General features: G+C 44.5%; 1 long non-coding RNA gene across 10 annotated transcripts in view; it reads left to right on the top strand.

Moving 5' to 3' along the window:
* LOC307181410 overlaps positions 1-21,281 on the top strand; it is a 1,574,020-nt gene that overhangs the window by 830,447 nt on the left and 722,292 nt on the right. For 6 of the 10 annotated variants that reach the window (XR_013826712.1, XR_013826713.1, XR_013826714.1 and 3 more), the window contains one exon: positions 332-409. The exons of 3 other annotated variants lie outside the window; for them this stretch is intronic. This is a non-coding gene — a long non-coding RNA (uncharacterized lncRNA). Of the gene's footprint in view, positions 1-331; positions 410-19,842; positions 19,921-21,281 lie in introns of all 10 variants that reach the window. One more of the 10 variants, XR_013826710.1, reaches the window with a different exon arrangement.

Genomic DNA, 21,281 nt, shown 5'->3' with positions numbered 1-21,281 from the left:
CGGAGACATAGCAATCCATAGGTTTTAAGATACTTACTAGTCAGGTACATTCTTAGGCGTTTAATATGCGGTGTTGAGTCCATTTCGTTGAGCAAGGAGTAGCTCTTGTCTATTCCATATTTGACTTAAGGAACTTTATCTGTGCTCATTTCAATCTCTGGTTTTATGCAGCACCCCAACTCACCTTTACCCTTAAGCAAGCATAAGTTGGTTTTCTAAATTTGAGACCCTGTTCTGTTCTGTAATTCAGTTCCTGTGTAGCCAAGTTTACATTCCGTGTATTACTGATATCTTATGATGTTTCTTTTTCTGTGTGACTTACTTCAGTTAGAATCATCATACCTGAATCCACTCATTGTGCTGCTAAGGGCCTGATGACACAGATTTAATTGCTGAGTGATATTGCTTTGTAAGTAAATACCACAACTTCTTTATCCATTTTTCACTTTCTGCGATGTTGAACTTGTACTGTAAACGAGGTTCTTGTAAACAGAGCCGTTCCAAACTTTGGGGTGGCTGTGTCTTTTTGATTTTAATTTCCCTAAGCTATAGGACCATAAGTGGAAGTGCCCTAGGTTCTGTTGCTTTGTTTTTTAGATGTTTCAGGAAACACCATACACTTCTCCCGAGTGGTTGTTGGCAATTTACATCCCGCCCATCAGCATAACAAGGCTCCCAGTTCTCCATGGCCTGTCCTGCCTTTCTGGATTTTACACTTTTTTCAGATGGCCCTTTTGACCGGGGGGAAGTGAGACTTCATTGTAGTGCAGATTTCCTTTGCAAGCTTGCTTGGTTGGCCAAAAAGGGCGTATGCGTTTTTTCCTGAATATATTCAGGAAAAAACGCATACGCCCTTTTTGGCCAAGTGCATCATTGTGGACGTTCTGCCTCTTTTCCTATGCTTTCAATGCAATTCCAGTCTACCTCCTGAAATCGGTTTCCTGCAATTCTGCCCCGCTTTCAAGTCCTCTTGGCAGCCTTACTTCAGTCTATTTTTTGACGATAGCTGTCATTTATAACTCTGCAGGTTTGTGAATTACAGTGCCCCTGAGCTCCTTTCTTCAACTCGCTTTCTTGTGAGCTGGCCGCAACACCGCAGGATGGCTTCAGGCCCTAATCTTGTTCCGGCCCGGCATGCTGAGCCTTTGGTTAATTCCTCTTCCTGGTGGGAAATGAGAGTTAAATTTGCCCGTCCGGACACCTCCAGCTAGCCTCTTATTGGTTCTCGCTATTCCTGTTCATCTTCCGCAGAAATTGCAAACTGGGCCAAACAGGAGGTTAAAGGGGCTGACTCTCCAAGTCGGGAGAGTGTTAGTAAAGCGTCTGGAATGTTGCACCCGAGTATCAGGGGAGGAAAACTGAGACATATTTGAACACGTCTCCCGTTCACATGGTTGATCATACTCTGGGTTCCACATGCATGTTTTAGCTGAAGGAAGAATACCTTAAATCTGGAGAGTTGAGACCCGTGTAATGGGTACCATGCAATATGACTTCAAAGGGTCTTCATTTGCTCACCGAACCTCTCCAATCCTATCACTGCTGCGTTTATGCCCCTGTACACACGCTTGATTCTCTTTTGGAGACATAGCAATCCATAGGTTTTAAGATACTTACTAGTCAGGTACATTCTTAGGCGTTTAATATGGGGTTTTGAGTCCATTTCGTTGAGCAAGGAGTAGCTCTTGTCTATTCCATATTTGGCTTAAGGAACTTTACCTGTGCTCATTTCAATCTCTGGTTTTATGCAGCACCCCAACTCACCTTTCCCCTTAAGCAAGCATAAGTTGGTTTTCTAAATTTGAGACCCTGTTCTGTTTTGGAATGCAGTTCCTGTGTAGCCAAGTTTACATTCCGTGTATTAGTGATATCTTATGATGTTTCTTTTTCTGTGTGACTTATTTCAGTTAGAATCATCGTACCTGAATCCACTCATTATGCTGCTACGGGCCTGATGACATAGATTTCATTGCTGAGTGATACTGCATTGTACGTAAGTACCACAAGTTCTTTATCCATTTTTCACTTTCTGTGATATTGAACTTGTACGGTAAACGAGGTTCTTGTAAACGGAGGCGTCCCAAACTTTGGGGTGGCTGTGTCTTTTTGATTTTAATTTCCCTAAGCTATAGGACCATAAGTGGAAGTGCCCTAGGTTCTGTTGCTTTGTTTTTTAGATGTTTCAGGAAACACCATACACTTCTCCCGAGTGTCTGTTGGCAATTTACATCCCGCCCATCAGCATAACAAGGCTCCCAGTTCTCCATGGCCTGTCCTGCCTTTCTGGATTTTACACTTTTTTCAGATGGCCCTTTTGACCGGGGGGAAGTGAGACTTCATTGTAGTGCAGATTTCCTTTGCAAACTTGCTTGGTTGGCCAAAAAGGGCGTATGCGTTTTTTCCTGAATATATTCGGGAAAAAACGCATACGCCCTTTTTGGCCAAGTGCATCATTGTGGACGTTCTGCCTCTTTTCCTATGCTTTCAATGCAATTCCAGTCTACCTCCTGAAATCGGTTTCCTGCAATTCTGCCCCGCTTTCAAGTCCTCTTGGCAGCCTTACTTCAGTGTATTTTTGGACGATAGCTGTCATTTATAACTCTGCAGGTTTGTGAATTACAGTGCCCCTGAGCTCCTTTCTTCAACTCGCTTTCTTGTGACTTGGCCGCAACACCGCAGGATGGCTTCAGGCCCTAATCTGGTTCCGGTACGGCACGCTGAGCCTTTGGTTAATTCCTCTTCCTGGTGGGAAATGAGAGTTAAATTTGCCCGTCCAGACACCTCCAGCTAGTCTCTCATTGGTTCTCGCTATTCCTGTTCATCTTCCGCAGAAATTGCAAACTGGGCCAAACAGGAGGTTAAAGGGACTGACTCTCCAAGTCGGGAGAGTGTTAGTAAAGCGTCTGGAATGTTGCACCCGAGTACCAGGGGAGGAAAACTGAGACATATTTGAACACGTCTCCCGTTCACATGGTTGATCATACTCTGGGTTCCACATGCATGTTTTAGCTGAAGGAAGAATACCTTAAACCTGGAGAGTTGAGACCCGTGTAATGGGTACCATGCAATATGACTTCAAAGGGTCTTCATTTGCTCACCGAACCTCTCCAATCCTATCACTGCTGCGTTTATGCCCCTGTATACATGCTTGATTCTCTTTCGGAGACATAGCAATCCATAGGTTTTAAGATACTTACTAGTCAGGTACATACTTAGGCGTTTAATATGCGGTGTTGAGTCCATTTCATTGAGCAAGGAGTAGCTCTTGTCTATTCAATATTTGACTTAAGGAACTTTATCTGTGCTCATTTCAATCTCTGGTTTTATGCAGCACCCCAACTCACCTTTACCCTTAAGCAAGCATAAGTTGATTTTCTAAATTTGAGACCCTGTTCTGTTCTGTAATTCAGTTCCTGTGTAGCCAAGTTTACATTCCGTGTATTACTGATATCTTATGATGTTTCTTTTTCTGTGTGACTTATTTCAGTTAGAATCATCATACCTGAATCCACTCATTGTGCTGCTACGGGCCTGATGACATAGATTTCATTGCTGAGTGATACTGCATTGTACGTAAGTACCACAAGTTCTTTATCCATTTTTCACTTTCTGTGATATTGAACTTGTACGGTAAACGAGGTTCTTGTAAACGGAGGCGTCCCAAACTTTGGGGTGGCTGTGTCTTTTTGATTTTAATTTCCCTAAGCTATAGGACCATAAGTGGAAATGCCCTAGGCTCTGTTGCTTTGTTTTTTAGATGTTTCAGGAAACACCATACACTTCTCCTGAGTGTCTGTTGGCAATTTACATCCCGCCCATCAGCATAACAAGGCTCCCAGTTCTCCATGGCCTGTCCTGCCTTTCTGGATTTTACACTTTTTTCAGATGGCCCTTTTGACCGGGGAGAAGTGAGACTTCATTGTAGTGCAGATTTCCTTTGCAAGTTTGCTTGGTTGGCCAAAAAGGGCGTATGCGTTTTTTCCTGAATATATTCAGGAAAAAACGCATACGCCCTTTTTGGCCAAGTGCATCATTGTGGACGTTCTGCCTCTTTTCCTATGCTTTCAATGCAATTCCAGTCTACCTCCTGAAATCGGTTTCCTGCAATTCTGCCCCGCTTTCAAGTCCTCTTGGCAGCCTTACTTCAGTCTATTTTTGGAAGATAGCTGTCATTTATAACTCTGCAGGTTTGTGAATTACAGCGCCCCTGAGCTCCTTTCTTCAACTCGCTTTCTTGTGACCTGGCCGCAACACCGCAGGATGTCTTCAGGCCCTAATCTGGTTCTGGCACGGCACGCTGAGCCTTTGGTTAATTCCTCTTCCTGGTGGGAAATGAGAGTTAAATTTGCCCATCCAGACACCTCCAGCTAGCCTCTCATTGGTTCTCGCTATTCCTGTTCATCTTCCACAGAAATTGCAAACTGGGCCAAACAGGAGGTTAAAGGGACTGACTCTCCAAGTGGGGAGAGTGTTAGTAAAGCGTCTGGAATGTTGCACCCGAGTACCATGGTACGAAAACTGAGACATATTTGAACACGTCTCCCGATCACATGGTTGATCATACTCTAGGTTCCACATGCATGTTTTAGCTGAAGGAAGAATACCTTAAACCTGGGTAGTTGAAACCCGTGGAATGGGTACCATGCAATATGACTTCAAAGGGTCTTCATTTGCTCACGAACCTCTCCAATCCTATCACTGCTGCGTTTATGCCCCTGTACACATGCTTGATTCTCTTTCGGAGACATAGCAATCCATAGGTTTTAAGATACTTACTAGTCAGGTACATTCTTAGGCGTTTAATATGCGGTGTTGAGTCCATTTCGTTGAGCAAGGAGTAGCTCTTGTCTATTCCATATTTGGCTTAAGGAACTTTATCTGTGCTCATTTCAATCTCTGGTTTTATGCAGCACCCCAACTCACCTTTCCCCTTAAGCAAGCATAAGTTAGTTTTCTAAATTTGAGACCCTGTTCTGTTCTGTAATTCAGTTCCTGTGTAGCCAAGTTTACATTCCGTGTATTACTGATATCTTATGATGTTTCTTTTTCTGTGTGACTTATTTCAGTTAGAATCATCATACCTGAATCCACTCATTGTGCTGCTAAGGGCCTGATGACACAGATTTCATTGCTGAGTGATATTGCTTTGTAAGTAAATACCACAACTTCTTTATCCATTTTTCACTTTCTGCGATGTTGAACTTGTACTGTAAACGAGGTTCTTGTAAACAGAGCCGTTCCAAACTTTGGGGTGGCTGTGTCTTTTTGATTTTAGTTTCCCTAAGCTATAGGACCATAAGTGGAAGTGCCCTAGGTTCTGTTGCTTTGTTTTTTAGATGTTTCAGGAAACACCATACACTTCTCCCGAGTGGTTGTTGGCAATTTACATCCCGCCCATCAGCATAACAAGGCTCCCAGTTCTCCATGGCCTGTCCTGCCTTTCTGGATTTTACACTTTTTTCAGATGGCCCTTTTGACCGGGGGGAAGTGAGACTTCATTGTAGTGCAGATTTCCTTTGCAAGCTCGCTTGGTTGGCCAAAAAGGGCGTATGCGTTTTTTCCTGAATATATTCAGGAAAAAACGCATACGCCCTTTTTGGCCAAGTGCATCATTGTGGACGTTCTGCCTCTTTTCCTATGCTTTCAATGCAATTCCAGTCTACCTCCTGAAATCGGTTTCCTGCAATTCTGACCCGCTTTCAAGTCCTCTTGGCAGCCTTACTTCAGTCTATTTTTGGACGATAGCTGTCATTTATAACTCTGCAGGTTTGTGAATTACAGTGCCCCTGAGCTCCTTTCTTCAACTCGCTTTCTTTTGAGCTGGCCGCAACACCGCAGGATGGCTTCAGGTCCTAATCTGGTTCCGGTACGGCACGCTGAGCCTTTGGTTATTTCCTCTTCCTGTTGGGAAATGAGAGTTAAATTTGCCCGTCCAGACACCTCCAGCTAGCCTCTCATTGGTTCTCGCTATTCCTGTTCATCTTCCGCAGAAATTGCAAACTGGGCCAAACAGGAGGTTAAAGGCGCTGACTCTCCAAGTGGGGAGAGTGTTAGTAAAGCATCTGGAATGTTGCACCCGAGTACCAGGGGAGGAAAACTGAGACATATTTGAACACGTCTCCCGTTCACATGGTTGATCATACTTGGGTTCCACATGCATGTTTTAGCTGAAGGAAGAATACCTTAAACCAGGAGAGTTGAGACCCGTGTAATGGGTACCATGCAATATGACTTCAAAGGGTCTTCATTTGCTCACCGAACCTCTCCAATCCTATCACTGCTGCGTTTATGCCCCTGTACACATGCTTGATTCTCTTTCGGAGACATAGCAATCCATAGGTTTTAAGATACTTACTAGTCAGGTACATTCTTAGGCGTTTAATATGCGGTGTTGAGTCCATTTCGTTGAGCAAGGTGTAGCTCTTGTCTATTCCATATTTGACTTAAGGAACTTTATCTGTGCTCATTTCAATCTCTGGTTTTATGCAGCACCCCAACTCACCTTTACCCTTAAGCAAGCATAAGTTGGTTTTCTAAATTTGAGACCCTGTTCTGTTCTGTAATTCAGTTCCTGTGTAGCCAAGTTTACATTCCGTGTATTACTGTTATCTTATGATGTTTCTTTTTCTGTGTGACTTATTTCAGTTAGAATCATCATACCTGAATCCACTCATTGTGATGCTAAGGGCCTGATGACATAGATTTCATTGCTGAGTGATATTGCTTTGTAAGTAAATACCACAACTTCTTTATCCATTTTTCACTTTCTGCGATGTTGAACTTGTACTGTAAACGAGGTTCTTGTAAACAGAGGCGTCCCAAACTTTGGGGTGGCTGTGTCTTTTTGATTTTAATTTCCCTAAGCTATAGGACCATAAGTGGCAGTGCCCTAGGCTCTGTTGCTTTGTTTTTTAGATGTTTCAGGAAACACCATACACTTCTCCCGAGTGTCTGCTGGCAATTTACATCCCGCCCATCAGCATAACAAGGCTCCCAGTTCTCCATGGCCTGTCCTGCCTTTCTGGATTTTACACTTTTTTCAGATGGCCCTTTTGACCGGGGGGAAGTGAGACTTCATTGTAGTGCAGATTTCCTTTGCAAGCTTGCTTGGTTGGCCAAAAAGTGCGTATGCGTTTTTTCCTGAATATATTCAGGAAAAAACACATACGCCCTTTTTGGCCAAGTGCATCATTGTCGAGTTTCTGACTCTCTTCATATGCTTTCAATGCAATTCCAGTCTACCTCCTGAAATCTGTTTCCTGCAATTCTGCCTTGCTTTCAATGCCTCTTCATAGCCTTACCTCAATATATTTTTTAAAAATAGTTGGCCTTTATAACTCTGCAGGTTTTTGAATTGCAGTGGCCCTTAGCTCCATTTTTTAGCTCTTATTTTTGTGGTATTGACCCATAACCACAGGATTCCTTGAAGCCCTATTTTTCTTCTGGGGCACCTGCTGTGCCTTTGGTTAATTCTTCTTACTGATGTGATATTAGAGTGACATGTGCCCATTGAAACTGCTACAGCTAGTTTCTCACTGGTTCCCCCTATTCCCATTCATCCTCTGCACTAACTGCAGACTGTGCGATACCAGAACTTAAAGGCATTGACTCCATGTGGGGATGTTGTTAGTAAAGCAGCTGGAATGTCGATCCGGAGCCCCAGGAGAGGAAAAATGAGGTGCGTTTTAGAAACCTTTCCCGATCATATGGTATACCAGTCGCTGGGTTTCCCAAGCATGGTTTAGCTGTAGGAAGATTCCCTTCAACCTGGAGTGTTGGGACCCTTGTACTGAGTAGCATGAAGTATTGCATTAAACTTTCGGCAGTTGCTCACCAAAGCTCACCAATCCTGTCAGCCCCAAGTGTCCAGCCTTATGTCTTATCCAGCTGTGGGTTTATATGTGGTCAATCCAGGTTGCATCACAGCCCCTGAGCGAATTTTGTAAGATTTTTTCTCTCTTTCATTGTTTCAGCGTTTTGTTTTTAAAATTTATTTCTATAATGGGGTTTAGCTCCTTTTCACTGCTGTGTTTGTGCCGCTCTGCACACACTTGATTCCCTTATGGAGATATATCAATACATGGGTTTTAAGATTCTTATTCCTCAGATATATTTCTCTGCAGTGTATAGGGTGTGTTGAGGCCTGTTCATTGAGCAAGGTGTAGATCTTGTCTAATACCTATTTGGTTTATTGAACGGTATCTGTGCTAATTTCAAACTCTGGTTTTATGCATCACCCCACCTCTCCTTTCCCCTTAAGCTGACATAAGTGTGTTTTCTAAATGTGAGACACTGTTCTGTTCTGTAATTCATTTCTTGTGCAGCCATATTTACCCTCCCTCTATAAGTGATATCTTATGATATGTTTCTTTTTCTGTTTGACTTATTTCAAGTAGTATTATCGGACCTAAATCCACTCTTTATCCTTCTACTAGCCTTATTACATTGATTTCATGGTGAAGAGATATTCCATTGTACATAAGTACCACATCTTCTTTATCCATTGTTCTCTTTCCTGGGATATTTAAGGTGTACTGAAGTTGAGGTTCTTGTAAACAGAGTAGCCCTAAACTGTGGTGTGCTTGTGTCTTGTTGATTTTTAGACTTCCCTAGATATACTCCCATGATTGGAAGTGTCCTATGCTCTGTAGCTCTGTTTTTTAGATGATTTAGGAACCACCATACACTTCTCCAGAGTGGCTCTCGGCAGTTCACACACTGCCCATCAGCGTATAAAGGCTCCCTGTTCTCCATGGCCTGTCCTGCATTTCTGGTTTTTACAATTTTTTAGGATGGCCCTTTTGACCGGTGGGAAGTGAGACTTCTTTGTTGTGCACATTTGCAATGCTTGCTTGCTTCGTTGCCCATAAAGTGCGTATGCGTTTTTTCCTGGATATAATCAGGAAAAAACGCATACGCCCTTTTGGGCCAACTGCATCATTGTCGAAATTCTGCCGCTTTTCATGTGCGTTAAAGACGAGTCCAATCTATCTCTTGAAATCTGTTTCTTGCAATTCTGTCTTGCATTCAGATCCTCTTCTTTGCCTTACCTCAACATATTTTTGGATGTTAGTTTTCATTTATAACTCTGCAGGTTTGTGAATTGCAGTGACCCTGAGCTCCATTTTTTAAGTTGCTCTTTTGTGAGCTGGCCTCAAACCCGCAGGATTGCTTCAGGCCCTATTTTGGCTCTGGCGAGGCAGGCTGAGCCTTTCTTTAATTCTTACTCTTAATGGGAAATTAGAGTGATATGTGCCCGTCCAAACCCCTACAACTCTTCTCTCATTGGTTCCCCCTCTTCCCGTTCATCCTCCTCACAATTTGCAAAATGTGTGAAACAGAAGTTTAAATGTGCTGATTCTCCAAGTGGGGAGATTCTAAGTAGCGTGGCTGGAATGGTGAACAGGAGCACCAGGAGAGGATAAATGAGGTGCATTTTAGACACATCTCCCGATCACATGGTGTACAGTCCTCTGGGTTTTCCATGCATGTTTTAGCTGTAGGAAGATCCCTTGAACCTGCAGATTTGGGACCCATTGAATGGGTACCAGGTAGTATTGCTTTAAAGGGTGTGCATTTCCTCACCCAACCTCACATTTCTCTTAGCGCAAACAGTTTCCAGCCTTATGTCTCATCCTGCTGTGGGTCTAGATGTGTTCAATCCATGTTGCATCACCGTCCCTGAGGAAAAGTTGTAAGAGGTTTTCTCTGTCTCTCTGTCGTTTATTTTTTTCAATTTATTACTATATTGGTTACAGCTGATTTTCAAAGCTCTGTTTCTTGCTGCTGTACATCCACTTGATTCGCGTACAGAGAGACATCAATAAATTCTTTTTCAGATTCTTACCAGTCGTATATATTCTTTTCCGGTGACTTGAGTGTGCTGAGTGCAGTTCTTTTAGCTACCGTGTAGGCCTTGTTGATTATCAGTTTGGTATTTGGAATGGTATCTTTGCTAATTTCAACCTCCTGGATGATGCCTCACCCCTCCCCACCTTTCCCGTTTAGCAGCCTTATGCGTGTTTTCTACATATTTGACTATGTTTTTGTTTTGTAATTTATTTCATGTGTAGCCATTTTGGATTCCACCTTTAAGTGATATCTTATGATATGTGTCTTTTTCTTTTTGAATTCTGTCACTTAGAATGATCATACGTAACTCCTCCGGAGTTGTTACAACTGGCCATATTTCATTGATTTCCAGGCTGAATAATATTCCACTCTACCTAAGTACCACATCTCTATCCATTTTTTCCCTCCAGAGACATTTAAGTTATATCCTAGTCGAGGATCTTTTAAACAGAGAGGGGGTAAACATTGGGGTGCCTGTGTCCTCTCGATTTTTGTTTTTCCCAAGATATACGCCCATGAGTGCAAGTGCCCTATGCTCTGTAGCTCATTTTTTAGATGCTTTAGTAAACACAATACACTTCTCCAGAATGGCCGTTGGCAATATACATTTCCACTATAAGTCTCACAGGGCTCCCTCTTCTCGTTGCCCTGTCCTGCATTTCTGTTGTTTACGCTTTATGAGGATGGCTCTTCTGACTGATGCGAAGTGATATCTTTTGTAGTATTGACTTCCAGTGCCCACCTGTTTGGTTGGCTAAAAAAGTGTATGCCCTTTTCTTGAATATATACAGAAAAGAACGCATACACCCTTTTTGGCCAACTGCAATGTTGGCAATGTTGGCAATGTTCAGCTCCTTTTCTTGTGCTTAATGGCGAGTCCTTTCTACCTCCTCAAATCCCTTTCCTGCCATTCTCCCTTGCTTACAAGTCCTTTTCTCTGACTTTCCTCAAGACATTTTTCAGTGATGGATATTTTCAACTCTGCAGTTTTGTGAATTTTACTGCCCCTGAGTTCCATTGTTCAACTCGTGTTTATGGGAACTGGCCACAAAGCAGCGGGATTTCCTCAAGCCCTATACTGTTTCCATGGGCAACCCTAGCCTTTGGTCAATTCGTCTTCCTGATTGGAAATTAGAGTGACATGTGCCTGTCTGAACACCTAGGACTTGTCTCTCATTGTTCCTCATCCTTCCGCTTCATCCTCTGGACAAATTCCAAACTGTACGCAACAGGATGTTGACAGTGCTGACATCTCCAAGTGGGGAGACTGTTAGTAAAGACGCTGGAGGGGTGAACCCGAGCACCAGGAGATGAGGAGATGAGATGCCTTTTCCAAACTCTTCCCGATCAGACGGTATACCATCCTCTGGGTGTGACAGACATGTTTTAGCAGTAGGAAGAGTCCCATTCATGTAAGGAGAACACCAGGGCTTTTTCAAAATCAGTGTCTCCCCGAAACCCAAACTGGGGAAGTTTTTAAGCTACGGCTACACATATGTTCATTAAGGGCCTTGGGAAGTAGGCAGAGTCCAAACTTTAGATGATTGAAGTCTTCAGGGTCAGAAGCACTCACCACCAGCTTCCCTTAGGCTACACTTTAACTGTCATTGATAGATGATGTCAATAAAAATATCTATTCTTTTTCAGATTATTTCCCCTTATAGGTTATTGCAAAATGTTGAGTGTAGTTCCCTGTGCTATACAGTAGTTCCTTGTTGATGATCTATTTTATACATAGCAGTGTGTATGTGTTCATTCCAAACTGTTAATTTATCCCTCCTCCCACCTTTCCCCTTTGGTAATAATAAATTATAAGATTTTATACTTCTCAGAAATGGGGGAGCTGAAAGAGAGGTATCATTTTCAATGGAAAAGCATTTAAAACAAGATTGAAGGTTTAACCAAGATTATTAGCTGTACATCCTTGGAAAGAAATCACTTCGTTTCTCTAATATTGACCTGACAAATAAGACAAACCTTTTCACTGAACTTGCTTATAAAAAGTGATGGAAATATCAAATGGAAGTGTTAAAAACATCTTATTTTACCCGAGCCTCATACACTGTTCTATGTTAACTACAGTTTGGCTCACACATCTGTTCATTGAGGTTACAATAGTCTCAATTTCTGTTACTGATCCTCCAGAGTGGACCCCAACAAGTGTCCCCCTGCCCAGTGTCATTGGGGCCAACAGATCGAGACTGAGTTTGGTTCACAAGCAAAGGAAACTTTATATTTTGATCAGAGAATGGAGAGGTGAGAGCATGCACTACCCCGTGGGCTGTGGGCTGGGCTGCTGTGTAGAGATCCTGTCAGAGTCAGTGGGAGGGAGGGAGGCGGCGGAGCTCTCGAGGGCCGGGTTGGCTGTAGCTCAGGCTCTATATCGTGGAGTCTGCACTGGGCCCCAGGAGCTGAGGTGTCGACCCAGCCATTCTGCACTAGGAAATCTGGTCTGAAGTGCCGGGTGTGGAACCTCTGCATGCGGGACCCTAGGAGCACGTGAAATTAGACAAAGCACAAAGGATAAAAAAGGTTAGACTTGACTTTATTGCCCAGATTCTATTTTTATCTCCCAGGGATTTTTAATGGGCTTTGCTGGGGACAAACCCCTCCTCTGCCTTTTGTCCCGTTCCTCATTCTTGGAGTGCTGAGGGTGCAGACCCTTCTTCTGTAACTGCTGAGTGCTGAGTTGGGGGCCCTCATACCCTGGGGCGAGGGTCAGAGCTTCTCCCCAGCAGCCTCCCGGTGACGTTGATTGTCCCCAGGACCCCTGCCTCCCTGCTCGTCCACCTGAGCACCAGCATTGGAAGTGTTATAGATTCTAATGACCTTTAAGGGTCCAGGAAAGAGATGTGCAGAGACGCTGTGGGGGCCGGTTTCACCCCGCCCCACATTTGTTCGGCCACCTTAGGCTGACCGTCTCTGCCAGCCTAGATGCTCTGACCAGTAGTCTGCGCTTTCTTCAATTAGGCCCCTGAATTAACGTACAAACAGCACCAGGTGTCAGAGCCCTGCCCGCTCAACTCCCAGACAGTCCAGGGTCAGTGGTGACCAAGGACCATGATGGCTACTGAGTCAACAGCCTTTTGAAGTAAACAGGAGTCCAGCCGGTCTTATTGGCCACCATCATCACGGTGTCTGTAGGCTCTTCTATGGTGACAGTGTGGTATACTGTTCCCCCGCCAAGATTATTAGCTCCCCTCTGGGTGCAGTAAGTCCTGCAAGCAGTAGTCTACTCTTTTGGGACACACTCTTGTTGTTTTATGAGAGAAACTCCAGGTCAAGTGATGTTCACACGAGTCGTCATGGTGCCCTGTTGCCCCCGGTTATCTCTCTGGATGTTGGAGTTGGAGGGCCTCCTCACTCGAGGTCGGTGTGCCCACGGAGCGAACCCTGCAACTTCAGGGCATGGTTGGTGGTTAGGATCACCACGTGGGGTCCTTTTCCCTTAGGAGGGAGGTGGCCTTTTGGGCTGCTGATTTCCAGGTTTTTAGATACCGCCAGTATCTTGGCCAGATGTGGCAGTGGGCCAAGCCCCTTAGTGACCGTAGTTTATCCTACCTGGATGGCATTCTTGCATTGTTCCATTTCAAGCGGTCCCAGTTTTTGCACTAATTCTCCAATGGCGATTCACCTTTCACCGGGAATGTAAAGGTCAAAGGGTTTAGCTAAATTAGGGAGTTCCAGGGCAAGGGTCTGAATTGACTGCTCTTTCCATTCTTGAAAGGCCACTTCTGGATTCTATTCAAAAGGATCATCATCTTTTCCTTTCAGTGTTTCATATAGAGGCCCAGCTAGTAGACTGTAGTTAGGGATCCAGAAGCAGCAAACCCTGGCCTCCCCAGGAACCCCTAAGCTGTCTTCTAGTTTTAGAAAGGGGTAAGGCTGAAAATGGTTTCTTCCCTTTCCTGGGATGGGCTTCTCTGACCTTCTGTGAGAATGAAGCCCAGGCAGGTCACCGCAGTCTGTGATATTTGAGCTTTTTCTTGGACAACTTCTATCCTTTATTGGCTTGGTAGTTCAGAGGCCTCCTTAGTAGGGCTGGTGATCAGAATGTCGTCTGCATATAGAAGGAGGGTTTCCTTTTCCAGAGGTAGAACTTTTAGGTCTTTAGCTAAGCTTTCCCCAAAGATGGTGTGGGAATTTTTGCACCCTTGGGGCCAGACGGCCCGGAAGTATTGTTTTAGTTGTATGTGGAGTCCTGCCACTCACAAGCCAAAATTTCTTGTGACTCTGGGACTAATGGAATACAAAAGAAGGCATCATTGAAGACTAATACAGAATACCATGTCCTGGTGGTTGGTAGAATGACCAGCAGGGTGTAGGAATTAGGAGCAACTGGAGGTATATCCTCGGTGGCTTCACTGACTGTCCTGACATCCTTTACCAGGTCCCCAGCAGCCCATGGGGCTCTCGTGGTCAGACCAATCCCAGAATATGGAGCTCACCTGGGCAGGTACCCCACCCCCACCCCAGCCCACGGGGCTCTCGTGGTCAGGCCCCTCCCAGGATACAGAGCTACCCTTGCAGGTACCGTGGCAGGGCTGGGCACACAGGAACCGTGCACATAGCCCTCATTGCAGAGCACCCCCAGCTCACCTGTCGCTCAGAGCTGACACAGAGCACCTCAGAGCAGGACTTGAACTAACAAACAGCAGCTGCGACAGGTCTGTGACCCTGGGCATCACTCCGTGAGGCCTCCCTCCACCTGGTCTTCCAGAGACTTCCACTGCACCCGGGGCACCAGGCCTCTGTCTCCAACCACCACCCACCCCTCCTCTGCCTGACTCCTGGGTTCCTCTCATTAGGAGAGGGTTTTCTTGAAGTTGTCTCCCACTCATGGGCCAGATAAAATGATTAGAAAACAAGCCAAAGCTGCAGCCCCTTGTCTATCCTGACTCTCAGGAGCCCACACCTGTTCCTTGGACCTGGCCGGTTCAGCAAGTTCCATTTTCTGCAACTGTGAGCCCCTGAGGGGTGATGATTGGCTGACCTGGGCAGCCTTACCGTGCCGGCCAGCCCTCCCCAGGTGTGCCTGGGTTGAGATCAATATAAATACCACTCCAGGCAGCAAGAGCCCCTGCAGCCGTGCCTGACGCCATTTTCTCTGCCCTGTCAGCAGTCTCGGGGCTGGGCTGGTGGGAGGGAGTGAGAGGCCACGGCTTTGTGGGTGGCCCAGTGTGAGTGGGGCTCTGCTGGACTTTCTGCAGCAGTTGCCAGGCTGCCACCTGCTAAAGAAGAGGATGTGTCACCCATACCTGCTGCTGGAATTTCTCCCTGGGCAGAGATGAGGAAGGAAAAAAGCAGTGGGGGCAGGGACAGGACGGGTATCTCAGGCAGGGAAATGGAAATCTTCCAGAAGAGCACCCAGGGCCAGGACCATCCTGGCTGGCCTGCAGGCACCAAGTCGGCCGGCATGCTGTCACTCGTGTGGCTCTATGGCCCTTCCTCTAGGCTTTCAAGTCCTTGTATATATTCAGGTGTTTTACCTGGGACGGGTGGGAATAGTTCAGCAGCAACTGGCCTGGGGCTCAGCTCACGTTTACTCACAGATGCCTCGGCACGGTGCCCCAGCTTTGCAATGAGGACGCTTGTTGCGTGGGGGCTGCTGGCTGAATGGGAGACGATTCCCCACCACTGACCAACTTCAGAATTGTTTACAACTGGAGCAAGTGCCCTGATACGGTTTTCCTCTGTGTAACTGGTGGGTTCTGTGTTTTTTTTCTCTTTTTCGTTTTTGGTTCAAGGTAGATTTTATTCCTCTTTTTTGTATTTACAGATATAAGCATGGAAATAATTTATTCATATAAATACATGTATGTGCAGGGAATAATTGTTTTTTCTGTTTTATTTTTTAAATTTTACTTCTTTTTAATTTTGAATTTTATTTTATATTTTTATACAGCAGGTTCTTATTGGTTATCTATTTTATACATATAAATGTATACATGCCAATCCCAGTCTCTCAACTCCTCCCACCACCACCCCCCCAACAGCTTTCCCCCCTTGTTGTCCATACGTTTGTTGTCTACATCTGTTGCTCTATTTATGCCTTGCAAAATGGTTAATCTGTACAGTTTTTCTAGGTTCCACATATATGCATGAATATACAAGATTTGTTTTTCTCTTTCTGACTTACTTCACTCTGTATGACAGTCTCTAGATCCATCGACGTCTCTACAAATGACCCAATTTCATTCCTTTTCATGGCTTAGTAATATTCCATTTTATATATGTACCACAGCTTTATGCATTCGTCTGTCTGTGGGCATTTAGGTTGCTTCCATTACCTCGATATTGTAAATAGTGATGCAATGAACATTGCGGTGAATGACTCTTTTTGATTTATGGTTTTGTCTGGGTATATGTCCAGTACTGGGATTGCTGTATCATATGGTAATTCTATTGTTAGTTTCTTAAGAAATTCCATATTGTTCTCCATAATGACTGTATCAATTTATATTCCCAACAATAGTGGAAGAGGGTTCCTTTTCTCCACACCCTTTCCAGCATTTTTTGTTTGTAGATTTTCAATGATGCCTATTCTACCAGGTGTGAGGTGATACCTCATTGTTGAATCCATTTCGTTGAGCAAGGGGTAGCTCTTGTCTATTACATATTTGGCTTATGGAACGGTATCTGTGCTAATTTCAAACTCTGCTTTTATGCAGCACCCCAACTCACCTTCCCCCTTAAGCAGGCATAAGTTGGTTTTCTAAACTTGAGACCCTGTTCTGATTTGTAATTCAGTTCATGTGTAGCCAAGTTCACATTCCGTGTATTAGTGATACCTTATGATGTTTCTTTTTCTGTGTGACTTATTTCACTTAGAATCGTCGTGCCTCAATGCACTCATTATGCTGGTACGGGCCTGGTGACATAGATTTCATTGCTGAGTGGTATTCTGTTGTACAGAAGTACCGCAACTTCTTTATCCATTATTTGCTCTCTGGGATATTTAACTTGTGCCATAGAAGAGATTCCTGTAAAAAGAGCCGTCCCAAATTTTGGGGTTGCTGTGTCTTTTTGATATTAATTTCCCTAAGCTATAGGACCATAAGTGGAAGTGCCCTAGGCTCTGTTGCTTTGTTTTTTAGATGTTTCAGGAAACACCATACACTTCTCCTGAGTGTCTGTTGGCAATTTACATCCCGCCCATCAGCATAACAAGGCTCCCAGTTCTCCATGGCCTGTCCTGCCTTTCTGGATTTTACACTTTATTCTGATGGCCCTTTTGACCGGGGGGAAGTGAGACTTCATTGTAGTGCAGATTTCCTTTGCAAGCTTGCTTGGTTGGCCAAAAAGGGCGTATGCGTTTTTTCCTGAATATATTCAGGAAAAAACGCATACGCCCTTTTTGGCCAAGTGCATCATTGTGGACGTTCTGCCTCTTTTCCTATGCTTTCAATGCAATTCCAGTCTACCTCCTGAAATCGGTTTCCTGCAATTCTGCCCCGCTTTCAAGTCCTCTTGGCAGCCTTACTTCAGTCTATTTTTGGACGATAGCTGTCATTTATAACTCTGCAGGTTTGTGAATTACAGTGCCCCTGAGCTCCTTTCTTCAACTCGCTTTCTTTTGAGCTGGCCGCAACACCGCAGGATGGCTTCAGGCCCTAATCTGGTTCCGGTACGGCACGCTGAGCCTTTGGTTATTTCCTCTTCCTGGTGGGAAATGAGAGTTAAATTTGCCCGTCCAGACACCTCCAGCTAGCCTCTCATTGGTTCTCGCTATTCCTGTTCATCTTCCGCAGAAATTGCAAACTGAGCGAAACAGGAGGTTAAAGGAACTGACTGTCCAAGTCGGGAGAGTGTTAGTAAAGCGTCTGGAATGTTCCACCGAAGTACCAGGGGATGAAAACTGAGACATATTTGAACACGTCTCCCGTTCACACGGTTGATCATACTCTGGGTTCCACATGCATTTTTTAGCTGAAGAAAGAATACCTTAAACCTGGAGAGTTGAGACCCGTGGAATGGGTACCATGCAATATGACTTCAAAGGGTCTTCATTTGCTCACCGAATCTCTCCAATCCTATCACTGCTGCGTTTATGACCCTTGTACACACGCTTGTTTCTCTTTTGGAGATATAGCAATCCATAGGTTTTAAGATACTTACTAGTCAGGTATATTCTTAGGCGTTTAATATGGGGTGTGGAGTCCATTTCGTTGAGCAAGGAGTAGCTCTTGTCTATTCCATATTTGGCTTAAGGAACTTTATCTGTGATCATTTCAATCTCTGGTTTTATGCAGCACCCCAACTCACCTTTCCCCTTAAGCAAGCATAAGTTGGTTTTCTAAATTTGAGACCCTGTTCTGTTCTGTAATTCAGTTCCTGTGTAGCCAAGTTTACATTCCGTGTATTACTGATATCTTATGATGTTTCTTTTTCTGTGTGACTTATTTCAGTTAGAATCACCATACCCGAATCCACTCATTATGCTGCTACGGGCCTGGTGACATAGATTTCATTGCTGAGTGATATTGCTTTGTACATGAGTACCACAACTTCTTTATCCATTTTTCACTTTCTGTGATATTGAACTTGTACGGTAAACGAGGTTCTTGTAAACAGAGGCGTCCCAAACTTTGGGGTGGCTGTGTCTTTTTGATTTTAATTTCCCTAAGCTATAGGACCATAAGTGGAAGTGCACTAGGCTCTGTTGCTTTGTTTTTTAGATGTTTCAGGAAACACCATACACTTCTCCGGAGTGGCTGTTGGCAATTTACATCCCGCCCATCAGCATAACAAGGCTCCCAGTTCTCCATGTCCTGTCCTGCCTTTCTGGATTTTACACTTTTTTCAGATGGCCCTTTTGACCGGGGGGAAGTGAGACTTCATTGTAGTGCAGATTTCCTTTGCAAGCTTGCTTGGTTGGCCAAAAAGGGCGTATGCGTTTTTTCCTGAATATATTCAGGAAAAAACGCATACGCCGCCCTTTTTGGCCAAGTGCATCATTGTGGACGTTCTGCCTCTTTTCCTATGCTTTCAATGCAATTCAAGTCTACCTCCTGAAATCGGTTTCCTGCAATTCTGCCCCGCTTACAAGTCCTCTTGGCAGCCTTACTTCAGTCTATTTTTGGACGATAGCTGTCATTTATAACTCTGCAAGTTTGTGAATTACAGTGCCCCTGAGCTCCTTTCTTCAACTCGCTTTCTTTTGAGCTGGCCGCAACACCGCAGGATGGCTTCAGGCCCTAATCTGGTTCCGGTACGGCACGCTGAGCCTTTGGTTATTTCCTCTTCCTGGTGGGAAATGAGAGTTAAATTTGCCCGTCCAGACACCTCCAGCTAGCCTCTCATTGGTTCTCGCTATTCCTGTTCATCTTCCGCAGAAATTGCAAACTGGGCCAAACAGGAGGTTAAAGGGACTGACTCTCCAAGTGGGGAGAGTGTTAGTAAAGCGTCTGGAATGTTGCACCCGAGTACCAGGGGAGGAAAACTGAGACATATTTGAACACGTCTCCGGATCACATGGTTGATCATACTCTGGGTTCCACATGCATGTTTTAGCTGAAGGAAGAATACCTAAAATCTGCGTAGTTGAAATCCGTGGAATGGGTACCATGCAATATGACTTCAAAGGTCTTCATTTGCTCACTGAACCTCTCCAATCCTATCACTGCTGCGTTTATGCCCCTGTACACATGCTTGATTCTCTTTCGGAGACATAGCAATCTATAGGTTTTAAGATACTTACTAGTCAGGTACATTCTTAGGCGTTTAATATGCGGTGTTGAGTCCATTTCGTTGAGCAAGGAGTAGCTCTTGTCTATTCCATATTTGGCTTAAGGAACTTTGTGCTCATTTCAATCTCTGGTTTTATGCAGCACCCCAACTCACCTTTCCCCTTAAGCAAGCATAAGTTGGTTTTCTAAATTTGAGACCCTGTTCTGTTCTGTAATTCAGTTCCTGTGTAGCCAAGTTTACATTCCGTGTATTACTGATATCTTATGATGTTTCTTTTTCTGTGTGACTTATTTCAGTTAGAATCACCATACCCGAATCCACTCATTATGCTGCTACGGGCCTGGTGACATAGAGTTCATTGCTGAGTGATATTGCTTTGTACATGAGTACCACAACTTCTTTATCCATTTTTCACTTTCTGTGATATTGAACTTGTACGGTAAACGAGGTTCTTGTAAACAGAGGCGTCCCAAACTTTGGGGTGGCTGTGTCTTTTTGATTTTAATTTCCCTAAGCTATAGGACCATAAGTGGAAGTGCACTAGGCTCTGTTGCTTTGTTTTTTAGATGTTTCAGGAAACACCATACACTTCTCCGGAGTGGCTGTTGGCAATTTACATCCCGCCCATCAGCATAACAAGGCTCCCAGTTCTCCATGTCCTGTCCTGCCTTTCTGGATTTTACACTTTTTTCAGATGGCCCTTTTGACCGGGGGGAAGTGAGACTTCATTGTAGTGCAGATTTCCTTTGCAAGCTTGCTTGGTTGGCCAAAAAGGGCGTATGCGTTTTTTCCTGAATATATTCAGGAAAAAACGCATACGCCCTTTTTGGCCAAGTGCATCATTGTGGACGTTCTGCCTCTTTTCCTATGCTTTCAATGCAATTCCAGTCTACCTCCTGAAATCGGTTTCCTGCAATTCTGCCCCGCTTTCAAGTCCTCTTGGCAGCCTTACTTCAGTCTATTTTTGGACGATAGCTGTCATTTATAACTCTGCAGGTTTGTGAATTACAGTGCCCCTGAGCTCCTTTCTTCAACTCGCTTTCTTTTGAGCTGGCCGCAACACCGCAGGATGGCTTCACGCCCTAATCTGGTTGCGGTACGGCACGCTGAGCCTTTGGTTATTTCCTCTTCCTGGTGGGAAATGAGAGTTAAATTTGCCCGTCCAGACACCTCCAGCTAGCCTCTCATTGGTTCTCGCTATTCCTGTTCATCTTCCGCAGAAATTGCAAACTGGGCCAAACAGGAGGTTAAAGGGACTGACTCTCCAAGTGGGGAGAGTGTTAGTAAAGCGTCTGGAATGTTGCACCCGAGTACCAGGGGAGGAAAACTGAGACATATTTGAACACGTCTCCCGATCACATGGTTGATCATACTCTGGGTTCCACATGCATGTTTTAGCTGAAGGAAGAATACCTAAAATCTGCGTAGTTGAAATCCGTGGAATGGGTACCATGCAATATGACTTCAAAGGTCTTCATTTGCTCACTGAACCTCTCCAATCCTATCACTGCTGCGTTTATGCCCCTGTACACATGCTTGATTCTCTTTCGGAGACATAGCAATCTATAGGTTTTAAGATACTTACTAGTCAGGTACATTCTTAGGCGTTTAATATGCGGTGTTGAGTCCATTTCGTTGAGCAAGGAGTAGCTCTTGTCTATTCCATATTTGGCTTAAGGAACTTTGTGCTCATTTCAATCTCTGGTTTTATGCAGCACCCCAACTCACCTTTCCCCTTA

This window comes from Stenella coeruleoalba, assembly GCF_951394435.1.
Source record: "Stenella coeruleoalba genome assembly, contig: scaffold_50, whole genome shotgun sequence".
Lineage (NCBI taxonomy): Eukaryota > Metazoa > Chordata > Mammalia > Artiodactyla > Delphinidae > Stenella > Stenella coeruleoalba.
Note: the sequence above shows the minus strand (reverse complement) of the source record. Positions and strands in the feature narration are given on the sequence as shown.